Raw genomic sequence first — 13093 nt, forward strand, 5'->3', positions numbered from 1 at the left:
GGACAGTAAAATTGATGTAATTTTTCATCAAAACTTGTAGTTAATGGTAAAGAAGACACAGCTTATTTATTGTGACTTGTTGTTTTCTTATTCAACCAACTCGCTACAATGAGACACAATAACTAAAACTACTAGAGTCACATCTTGTAGAAGTTTGTCTCTGAGCGGTGGAGACACTTATATTTAGGATCTTCCAAAGATAACCAGCAGACATTAAACAACACAAAGAACACAGTCATTTAAAGTTCACCAGTGATTATACAGTCAGTGGACAATATGAAACCCAAAGCTCAACCACCGATGGTTGAATGTGTCTAAACAGTTCAAATCTTAGGAAGTCCCAACAAAAAAGCCTAGTTCCCAAAAACAACTAGGATTCATGAGGACAACCCTCCAACAGACAACTCTTTAAAACCACTGACTCTTCAAACTGCACTCTGCCTGCAGACTTCTGACACATGTCTGCATAGCTTATTAACTCTGAATGTAGACCCAGAACCCTGCAGCTAGTCCCCAGACCTCTGAATGTAGACCCAGAACCCTGCAGCTAGTCCCCAAACCAAACGCCCGGATGTGGCTTGCTCTGCTCATTTTACCCAAGATGCATCAGAGGTGACTTGTGCGTACTTGGGACAGCCAATATCCCAGAATGCATTTCGCACCAGCGACAGGGAACAGTGGCGGATGAGAATGTTCTGAATGCTGTGTTTTTGAGTCACAGAATGTAATTTTAGGATGTTTTCAGGTGAGAAGTTAGTTGTTTAAGCATCAAATCTGTGGTCGGTTTGTCAAGATTCAGCCTACTTAAAAATATACGGAGACGATTTCGGAGATTTGAGGTCCTGCTCACGGGACCAGGCAGTCAGCGCTCTGCTGCCCACCGAGAGCAGCCTCATCTCGGCAGGACTTTTTGAAATGATCCGCTGACTCCGATGTCTCCATAGCGATTAAGCATGAGATATAATTCAGTCTTTGTTCTCAGAGTTTATAATTTGTTCACAGGAAACGTTACATCAGTTGGACTGAGGGAAAGGTTATGTTTTATAACTTAATACTTTATTTAACTTTAACCTTGAACTACAGCGGTGTCTTTTTACTTTTGACCAAATTATTTGCAATTATTTATGTAAATATAAATACATATATTTATAAACATAATATATGTACAATTATATATATTTATAAACACACAATTATATGTGCCCATAGTCTTCTGAAACTTCTCCACAAACCACAACAGGTAGTCCCTGAAATTCTGTACCGAGTCCCCAGAACTCTGCAGCTTTCTGAAACTCTGACCTCTCCTGGTCTGTGGAGGAATAAACTCACATTGTGTTTGCACCAGAGACTGTTTATTGTTTATGATTCATACAGAACCTACTGAGCAGTTAGTTAAATATATTGAGTTCTGTCATGATTGATCATCATGAAAACAACACTGTAAATGATGCACGACCAATTCTGTGTTTCATGACTGAGAATCAGAACATTTAGTCATCTGTTTAAAGAACTTACTCTGGGTCATAAGAACGGCGTCCATCTTTGAAGTAAATCATACCACCTTTAGACCGATCACTCTTCATGGACACACAGCTGGGTTCAGGAGACTTTTCTCTCTGTGAACTGATAGAAACACTGACATTTACTGAACTTAAAGGATTTCTGAACATACAAGATTAATTTTTCTGCTTCCACTGGTTTCATTGGACAGTAAAATTGATGTCATTTTTCATCAAAACTTGTAGTTAATGGTAAAGAAGACACAGCTTCTTGATTGTGACTTGTTGTTTTCTTATTCAACCAACTCGCTACAATGAGACACAATAACTAAAACTACTGGAGTCACATCTTGTAGAAGTTTGTCTCTGAGCGGTGGAGACACTTATATTTAGGATCTTCCAAAGATAACCAGCAGACATTAAAGAACACAAAGAACACAATCATTTAAAGTTCACCAGTGATTATACAGTCAGAGGACAATATGAAACCCAAAGTTCAACCACCGATGGTTGAATGTGTCTAAACAGTTCAAATCTTAGGAAGTCCCAACAAAAAAGCCTAGTTCCCAAAAACAACTAGGATTCATGAGGACAACCCTCCAACAGACAAATCTTTAAAACCACTGACTCCTCATCAAACTGCACTCTGCCTGCAGACTTCTGACACATGTCTGCATAGCTTATTAACTCTGAATGTAGACCCAGAACCCTGCAGCTAGTCCCCAGACCTCTGAATGTAGACCCAGAACCCTGCAGCTAGTCCCCAGACCTCTGAATGTAGACCCAGATCCCTGCAGCTAGTCCCCAAACCAAACGCCCGGATGTGACTTGCTCTGCTCATTTTACCCAAGATGCATCAGAGGTGACTTGTGCGTACTTGGGACAGCCAATATCCCAGAATGCATTTCGCACCAGCGACAGGGAACAGTGGCGGATGAGAATGTTCTGAATGCTGTGTTTTTGAGTCACAGAATGTAATTTTAGGATGTTTTCAGGTGAGAAGTTAGTTGTTTAAGCATCAAATCTGTGGTCGGTTTGTCAAGATTCAGCCTCCTTAAAAATATACGGAGACGATTTCGGAGATTTGAGGTCCTGCTCACGGGACCAGGCAGTCAGCGCTCTGCTGCCCACCGAGAGCAGCCTCATCTCGGCAGGACTTTTTGAAATGATCCGCTGACTCCGATGTGTCCATAGCGATTAAGCATGAGATATAATTCAGTCTTTGTTCTCAGAGTTTATAATTTGTTCACAGGTAACGTTACATCAGTTGGACTGAGGGAAAGGTTATGTTTTATAACTCAATACTTTATTTAACTTTAACCTTGAACTACAGCGGTGTCTTTTTACTTTTGACCAAATTATTTGCAATTATTTATGTAAATATAAATACATATATTTATAAACATAATATATGTACAATTATATATATTTATAAACACACAATTATATGTGCCCATAGTCTTCTGAAACTTCTCCACAAACCACAGCAGGTAGTCCCTGAAATTCTGTACCGAGTCCCCAGAACTCTGCAGCTTTCTGAAACTCTGACCTCTCCTGGTCTGTGGAGGAATAAACTCACATTGTGTTTGCACCAGAGACTGTTTATTGTTTATGATTCATACAGAACCTACTGAGCAGTTAGTACAATATATTGAGTTCTGTCATGATTGATCATCATGAAAACAACACTGTAAATGATGCACGACCAATTCTGTGTTTCATGACTGAGAATCAGAACATTTAGTCATCTGTTTAAAGAACTTACTCTGGGTCAGAAGAACGGCGTCCATCTTTGAAGTCAATCATACCACCTTTAGACCGATCACTCTTCATGGACACACAGCTGGGTTCAGGTCCAGGTCCAGGTCCTGGTTCTGGTTCAGGTTCAGATCCAGGTTCTGGTTCAGGTTCAGGTTCAGGTCCAGGTCCAGGTCCTGGTTCAGGTTCAGGTCCAGGGGACTTTGGTCTCTGATGGGTCCTACAACAGAGAAGAAGACCAGCAGGGAGAGGAATTCTGTTTTTAATCTTCAGCCAGAGCAGCTGTTGGTAAAAACTATCAGCTATCAACAAGAAAAGGATCAATACAGAAACGTTATATTTGACATAGATTTCCTGAAAATGTGTGTGAGTGCTGAGGATCTGAATATTATGATTAAAGAAGCTGTAATTATGTGACACGTAGCATCTTCTTGGACAGAAGGGATTTGAACTGATGACGTTTAATCAACAAGGTTCACACTGCACCAAGGAAGCTATACAACAAAACAGTTAAAGATAGTAATTAGGCTTAATTAACCTCAGCTGAACATGAACTCTGCTGACTGACAGGAACACTGAGACCAGCTGTAACCCTCACTGACCACCAGGGGGAGCTCAGTAGCTGCAGTATTGAAGCAACCTAGAATTACTTCATGTTCCCTTCCTTATTTCATAGTACAATCGTTTTGAAAACATAGATATCAAATATGATACAGCAGGTATATAAAGTAATGATTCACCTGTACATTATGCAATCACCATTGTATTGTATTTAATTATGCAATCTGGATTATGCCATATCACAATGCAGATACACTGTTTTGATCAGGAGCCGGTCCCCAGATATGTGGAGCTGGTCCCCAGATATGTGGAGCTGGTCCCCAGATATGTGGAGCTGGTCTCCAGATATGTGGAGCTGGTCCCCAGATATGTGGAGCTGGTCCCCAGATATGTGGAGCTGGTCCCCAGCAGTGGCGTCCCTAGGCTAAAGCCCCGGATGTTTTTTAATTAGCCCTGAATGTTAATAAAATAAAAAAAATGATGTCATTAAATTAAACTATTGTTTATCACATGGACAAATTATTTATAACTCTAACATGCTACATATGTGCGTGTGTTCTGGTTTGTATGTTTTCTCCCCTTAAAATTACAATCCAATAGCCTATCATCATATTTAACCTTAGGGCACTAGGACCTTGGGGAGGCTGCTGCACTGGCTTTCTCACTACCCAAGTAACGTCTCTCATCAACCAAGGAGTTTATCTCATAGTAAACTACACCAAGGAGTACCATCATACAATATTTATCATTCGATAATTAAGATGTACTTGAAATGTGTTTATTTTTTATTTTTGTTATTCATGTTTTTTATTACTATTGAATGTTATATTAGACACTGAACTAGTTCATCTTTATCTCAGTGATAGTGCCCAAATTAGCATAAAATATCACTGGTTTGTAAAAACTACACAGACAACAAAATAGATGTAAATGTTGATCAAAATATTATCCCCTTCTGCTCAAAATAAAACAAGGAAACAACTCAAAAGTTAACGCTGTCAGGTCCATTCTCCATCCATTGGATTTGGGAGTGACGTGGATATGAAAGCTAGTTTATCCGTCTACAAGCAGGAAAAGTATTTCTCTCTCGTTATTTGAGAAAAGTTCATATTTGTGTTCACTATGACCCTGAAATTCTGTCTCTTCTGTTATCATATACTGAATGAATGCAAAACTACAGAACAAAATCACTCTCTTTCTGATTGAACCATCTATGAACTGTCTGAAACAATGAATATCCGGGGCCCCAAATGGGCCCCAAAAGAAATTGCTGCGGTTCTACATGCCGGTTCTCTAGGGGCTAAGCCCCCCCTTTCCTTGAATCCTAGAAACGCCCCTGGTCCCCAGATATGTGGAGCTGGTCCCAGACTACGTGGCATACATTGATTCTTGCTTCATAGATGAAGTTATTAATTAACAGAGTAGATATTTGATCTCTGAGAGCACTTTGACCAGCAGAGGCCTCAATAAACATGAAATATGAGCTTCATAAAACACCTGAAGTACCAAAGTCCAGACTTTAGTCCAGTATCAGAACTCAATCTAACGACTGAATGTGTTTTATAGATTTATAGGTTTATTAAGAGTCAAGGTTCAAGTGAACGAGCAGAGAAACAGTCAATATGAAGTCAGTCAGAGTGAATACGCTGAAGGAAAAAAGTGTTGAGTGATACCTGTTCATGTTGGTGATCACCTGCAGCCTGATGGAGACAGACAGGTTCACCTGCAGCCTGATGGAGACAGACAGGTTCACCTGCAGCCTGATGGAGACAGACAGGTTCACCTGCAGCCTGATGGAGACAGACAGGTTCACCTGCAGCCTGATGGAGACAGACAGGCGGGAGGCAAAGAGCAGCTCTTTGGTCATGAGTACATTACATGTCATGTAGCTGACGCTTTTATCCAGAGAGACTTACAATAAGTGATTCACCATGAGGACAAAGTCAGAACAACAAGAATCAAGAAAGTACAATTTCTTCAATAGTTAAACTACAAAGTGCTATCAGTAAGAGACATCTAAGTGCTACTAGGTGCTACCTTCCTTATTCAAGGTGTAGCTGAAAAATGGCTCAAAACATATCTATGATGAGGGGAGGAAGGTTCAGGATTCAGGGAGCAGACTTGGTTATGAAATTAGTAAAGTAACACGTTGTGTCTCTGGCTCTGCAACTTCTTTGATAACAATAAATGTCTGATTAGTGTCGAGTAACAATTGTTCTAACGGAATTCAAGGGCCACTTACTCACTTTCTCCTCCTGGACTTCAACCCTCTGCTGTGTGGACCAGATCTGTGTGGAAGAAGAGTTTCCAGGATTAACTCCTCTTCCTCCTCTTCTTCACCAGTCCTGCGTGTCTTCAGGCTGCTGTCCCACTCCACCACTGTGATGAACCAGTGTGAGTCCCACTCCACCACTGTGGTGAACCAGTGTGAGTCCCACTCCACCACTGTGGTGAACCAGTGTGAACCTGCAGCACTCAGTCCAGAGAGCTGATCATGTGTCATGACTTTATGATCATGTTAAAGATTAACCCTCAGCTTCTTCCTGCTTCCTCTGACCCACTGGAACCAAGCGGAGAACATGAAGCTCCTCCTCCCTGAACATCAACCCTCCACACTGTGTTGGGCTTGAACAGAGGACATGACTTCACCTCCACAGGTGTGAATGAAGCCAGCAGGAAGGTTTCATGTGGTCCAGCTGCTAGAGGTCAGACCCATCAGTGTTCTGCTGCATTTAAACATCAATATGAACCATTGCTGTCTGCATGTGTTTGTTAAAGTGATGACATCACTCATTCAGACAGAGGAGACTTTTACATGAGCTCACAGCTTCATTCAGACATGAACCTTTATGGAAAGAGACTCAATGAGAGAGAACTCATAAATATGTATATGTGTGTATATATATATATATATATATATATATATATATATATATATATATATATATATATATATATATATATATATATATACACACACAGTTATATATGTATATAGATACACATATAATTATATATATATATATATATATATATATATATATATATATATATATATATAATATGTTTATAAATGTGTATTTTATATATATACACAGTTATATATTTATATAGATACACATATAATTCTATATACAATATGTTTATAAATATGTATTTTATACATATATACAGTTATATGTGTAGATACACATATAAATGCAATCAATGCGGTCAAAAGTAATAAGACACCTCTGTAGTTCAAAGTAAAAGTTCAATTCAAATCTTAAGTTATGAATCCTAACCTTTCCCTCCGTTAAACTGATCACCAAACGTGTCTAATATATAGAGCCCCGAGTCAGCAGGAAGCAGAGTTCATCACAGCTGTAGCTCAATGGAAATTACTGCACATCTGGTTATTATTATTATAGTTTGACTTCTGGTGATGTCGCTCGCTCTCTAAATTGATTTGGTTCCGATTCCCCAAAATCCCCAAAACACAATAACAACACCCAGGTTTACAAAGAGCGCAATTTCCTTTAAGCTCAGAGTTCAGAAGTAACGGAACAACAAATACAAACTTTACCATCAACCAAAGAATGTGTTGAGTCTGCAGTCGGCACGACGTAAACAAAGGCAACATTACAGCTGCTAAACGTCTGCATGCTAGCCATACGTGTGTATGTGTGTATATACATGTAGATATAATGTGTGTATATATTGTAGGGGCCTGAGGGGAGGTGTGGTGGATGGCATCTACATTCCAGCAAGAAGGCTCCGCCCACTCGTCAGGAGGGCATTGAGATCAGGTGTGGGACGAGACTCACCTGATCCTGATCTCCTGGTCTGGGAGGTCAACAAAAGCCAAGAGGGGAACGGAGCAGAGAGACATGTGTGGTTGTTGTGGTCGGCGTGGTGAGCTGCAGCTTGAGGCTAGTGAGCGATGTCATCACTGTGAGGGCAGGGACATTGGAAGGCTGAACGCTAGTGATGGTGAGATGAAGCCTCATGAGGCATCGAACCACTTCAGCCAATTGGTTCGAGAAAGGGTTCATTTCTCGAAGCTTCATGTGCACACGAAACCACCTACTGGCCAAGTGTATAATCACAGGCAGCTGTATCTGAACCACATAATGTGATGCATTGCATTTTTGAGTCTGTTATGGCTGTTGGGAATGACTATGAATTACAAAAATGTATGACCAAATAATTTCTGTACATAAATTATCACATGTGCATAATAACATATTTTTTGAATATATTCTGTGTGTAAGTTTTCCCAAAATGCTAGTATCATATGATATGGCAGGTTGTGTAATGTTATTATGTCACTTTAGGAAAATGGCATGGGCTTAAGCAGGCAGAGGACAGTGAAAGTGCTTGTGGAACTAGGAAGAGGGGACTGAATATGCTTGTGTAACTTGGACAGTGATGTACAGGACAGGGGACATTTTATTAATTTGTATTCAGAAATAACAGTTTCTCAACAGTTTTTGGTTTTAAACGATTCCTTTGAAAACACCCTTTCACAGGGTACAGAAGATGCTGGCGTGCACAAAAACGCAAGAGCAAGTCTATGTACATTTTGATAGAGGAATTTTTGCCTCTCCCAGTACTCCAGAGGGTTTTCCAGCCTGCTTATATTTGGCTCGGAAAGGTAGCGCTGGACCTCCACAGTGGCATCTGCTGTTACATTTTGAGTCTTCCGTGCCTCCATGACGCTGGTGTCTAAACGATGCCACAGTTTGCTACCTAAGAGGAAACCACAGATTGATAATATAAATCCTTATATTCTGCAGATATTCTCCATTACTCTTCATGCCTATTAAAGTTCAGGTCAGCGAGGTCAGTATAACACAGCTATGCAGCTGGAGTTGGTTGTGTCTATGAAAGGTCCAGTTCTCAAGGGAAGTCAGTCACACGCCTGCACTTCAACACTCACACCTGTTTATCAGTATGTTGACATTAGTGAAGCAGACGGGTCGTTGTGGTCCAGTCTTGTGAGAAAAGATGAGAACACGGGATTCTCCTCCTCTTGACAGGATAGAGCCAATCAGATGTGAGGACGAGGCGAGACCAACCTGTGACGATAACCTGTGTATGAAAGGCCCCACTTCCGTTTGGGGGGCAGTGGTTCTGGACCCAACCTGCGTGTTGCTGGACCACTCACTGCTTTTGCAATTGCAGCGCTGAGTACTTTGCTTGTGATCATTTAGTAAATAAATATAGAGAACGAGAGAAGTTGTTGAACTGAGTTATTCTGGAGGCTACACCAGACATCCAATAATTAGCACGCATTAACAGTGGTGACCCTGACGTGATGGTTGATCTGGACAAAGATAGAGACAAAGAGCGGTGACGTCCGTTTCCCGGGCCCCCTGCCGAGGGCCGGCGGCTGTTTGGCGGTTGACAACGAGAGGCCTCAGAGATAACAGGTGAGCAGACAACCTTTTGTTCAAATGAATAAAATGTCTGTGATTGGATAAACTGAATTTAGTTGTCAACAGCAGAATAAGCCTCTACCCATAGTTTAGAAATGGTTTTAAAGTGTTCCTGATCACACGTAAAGTACAAAGCACATATTTCCATGGTTTTTTATAGGGAAAGACAATAAGTGTCCGCTGGTAGGGATCTAGGTAAAAAGTGTATAAAGTGTTTAAAAAGGACGAAGGGACGCTCGTTGGAGCTACCGGAGTCGACTCTTAGTCGATAGAAGTCCAAGTTGAAATCCGTAGGCTATGTAGATACCTCTGTTAAATCAAGTTGAAATCCGTAGATATGTAGATACCTCTGGCAACTGAGCCACTATATTCAAAGCACGGAAGACTGGGTCCTCGTGTACGGTCAGTTTATCGCAGGGAGCGATGCCGCTATAAGGCGAGGGAAGGACACAGGGACAGATTTGTTGTTTTTCATATGCTGTGTGGGCAAATGTGTGGGAGGTTGTTGTAGATCTTGGTGTTTTTGACGAGACCTGAAATCCGGGTGTATCAGGAAACTGAGAATTCCTCGGATGAATGGTGTTCGACCAGACTACATACCTGTGGGGCATTGAAGGGGAATAAAAGGGAAAATCATAGTCTAAGGGTACTACGAAGCAGGGAGAAATAAAACAATATTGTTGAATTGGCGTTAAAGTCCTCAGCAATCAAGCGCTGTGTCTCTCTGATACAGGAGAAGCTTCTTGACTGGATTCACGATATTGGGTAATGCATCCATTTCTCCTGGCTTCGAAGGATACGTGTAAATAAATAAAATAAACTTTGTCCTGTACGGTCTTCACGGAGAGTCCGGCTGGTGACGTGGAGGCGTGTCCTGTTGAAATAACTAACGTAGAGAGTCTAACGTACAGAGAGCAAGACCGGAGAGTCGCTGTGCGTGCTGCAAGAGAGAGAAAAGAAAAGAGTTTTTCTGGTGCTGTGGGAGTTGGCGGTCTGATTTGTGTCCTCTGGCGGTCTGATTTGTGTCCTCTGGCGGTCTGATTTGTGTCCTCTGGCGGTCTGATTTGTGTCCTCTGGCGGTCTGATTTGTGGCTGGTTGGACGAGGTCAGGGTTGATAAGATAGGGAGTACAGAGCGGAGCGTAACAGCGTTTTTGTAAAACGCTTCCAGAAGCTGCAGAGTGGAAACTTGGAGGAGATACAGGGAAAAGAGAGCAGAAAGCCACGAGGCTTAGCCTAGCATATCAGCTAACCCCCTTAGCATAACAGGAATAAGGAATAAAGGAATAAAAGAAAAGACGAGTCAAGAACATCTCAAGCCACAATAAAGATAGAAGGGAGACACTTAGTGGCCGGGGGGAGCACTACACCCAAAATAAGAAAGAGTGCCCCTAGAGGTAGGGACAAGACACTCATACCCCAGTGGGCAGATAGGGTACAGCAGGAATTTAACCCTTTGGCACCAAAATGTATGTCCACTTGTTCCTCCACATGAACTAACACACACTTTAGCAACCACACTGACGCTGTCGTACACCATCCAAACATCAAAGCTAGTGATTAATAATAATTATAGAGTTGAATAAGTAGTAAGAATAAGTATAAGGATAAAATACTGATAAGAGAAATAAAACATTTTTAAGCTAAAATCAGATTACACTCTCATACATCATTAGAACAGGAACTGAAAGCAAATAATCATTTAATCACAGTTTATCACATTATTTTAATTTTTAAGTTTCTTTTGGGACGTTTAACCTTTCGGGTTTTAATTTTTTAGCTTTAATTTTTTATTATTATTTTCTTTTTTGGTTCATGTAGGTATTTTTTATTTTTTTTTAGCCGCATCGAACCTCCATAGGCTGATCAAAATGGGAAAGACCATGAAAACAATCGAGGTATGGAAGGGGTGCCCAGAAGGTACATTAGGGCATATCCTGTTAAGAACATATCAGAGGTTTATGGACAAAACCCCAAAGGTAGACAAGAAGAATGCATCAAAGAGATATGTGAAGTGGGCAGGAAGTATGCAAGAGAGGGGCATGCTCGGAGGCGAGAAAACTCCCCAACCAACGAGCAGGGAACTAGTGAGCCATCTGAGCATGGCTAAAAGGGGAAGAGAGCAGACACATGCAGTGCTAGCAGTGAAAGGGACAGTAGGGCTGGCAGACATGGATTACGATCGCTGGAAGGCTCAGGTGAAACACCATGTAGATAAACAAAAGGAAATGTGGGATAAGGACAGAACGGAACTGAGTAACCTACAGTTGCAATTAGCTAAAACACAGCTAAAAGAGAGCAGAGAGAAGGTGAACCTAACCAAAGCAGAAGCAAAGCAGATGCCACAGACCGTATTGCAGCAGCAGCAGGTACCAGCACAAGCACCCGGCCCTTACGGCCCTTATGGTCTGTGTCCATTCCCTCTGCCATATCCATATGCACCGATCTATCAACAGCCACAGCAAGCCGTAGTTGCACCACCTCAAGCCCAGTTCCCTCAACCATATGTCCCGCAGCAGGCGGGTCAGCAGCCCATGACTGGGGCCCCACAGTACGGAGGGTTTAAACGATCGAAAAAACAGTGGGGAGGAGGAGGTAGGGGCCGAGGTGGAGGCAACAGACATAATAACTGTTTCAACTGTGGGCAGCCTGGACATTGGTATAATACCTGTCCACAGGCACCACAGGGTCTGCAATATCAGCCAGGACCGTCTCAGTCCTATGCACAGGCATCACAGGGTCAGCAGTCTCAGTCAGGACCACCTCAGTACTCCTATAATGTCTATCCCCCGCCCCAACAAGCACCCAACACAGAGCCACAGCCACAAGGCAATAGTGGTCCGTGGCACCAGGCCCCGGGCCAGACACAGATGCCATAGCGGTGCCCAGATCCAACGGCTGACAGCGACCTGTATCCAGAGCCTATGATCACTCTCACGATAAATGGAAGAGACTATATGTTCATGCTGGACTCAGGGGCCAGGTATTCCACGATAAATACGCCACTACCACCATCAAGGAATATTGTGCCAGTGGTCGGATTTTCGGGCCAATCAGAAGAGTGGCCGCTGTCAATACAAGTTCCATGTAAGTGGAAATCACTCTGTTTTAACCAATCATTTTTGGTCTCTACTGCCTGTCCAGTGAATCTGGTAGGAAGAGACATTTTGTGTGCACAAAACGTAACCATGCAGATGACTAAAGACTGTGTTATAGTGTCGTTCCCTGATGGAACCCAGCAAAAATGTGCCACACGCCGCTACAATGGTCACCAAATGATTCAACTGGAGACTGGAGAGACATTGGAAAGGGAAGCGGAGGTCTGGTGGGGCAGAGTAAGTGATTATGACGTTACACCTCTGCATGACACCATCCGGGAATGGGGGCCTTGGTTCAAGGTCCTACATCCATACTCCATCCCAGTGGACCCACAACATTGTACTTTTAATTACTCCCTGATACAAGAAGAGAATTATGAGATCCTGTGGGAAGGCCTGGAACACGAGAGTGAGGTTCATGGAAACCCGACGGTGAAGGCTCGAGAGATCTATGCAGGGAAGCAAGGGCGAGCGGCGGCTGTAGAGTTGACACCAGAGTTGCAGGTTTTGTTTGCACTCGATGACACCTCAGCCCCACACATCACAGTGTTGGTCCAGAGTGGGAGTGAATCGAAGAACATGGGTCCAATGGTCAGAGCAGGGGTTGAGGCAACGGACTGGGTACCCACACAGAATAAGAACTTGCACTACTCACCGTCTGAAAACATGTACAGAATTGCACACACATCGGAGGTTGAGTTAGTCCCGGAGACACACATGCTTAGCCGCACGCATGGTAGAGAAAACACTGATCATGA

The 13093-nt window shown here is 42.4% G+C and overlaps 1 protein-coding gene across 1 annotated transcript in view; it reads right to left on the bottom strand.

The window, feature by feature from the left end:
- LOC306743537 (uncharacterized protein) overlaps positions 1 to 13093 on the bottom strand; it is a gene marked incomplete at its 5' end in the record, with an annotated part of 83874 nt that overhangs the window by 35163 nt on the left and 35618 nt on the right.

Source organism: Taurulus bubalis, assembly GCF_910589615.1.
Source record: "Taurulus bubalis genome assembly, chromosome: 11".
NCBI classification, from domain to species: domain Eukaryota; kingdom Metazoa; phylum Chordata; class Actinopteri; order Perciformes; family Cottidae; genus Taurulus; species Taurulus bubalis.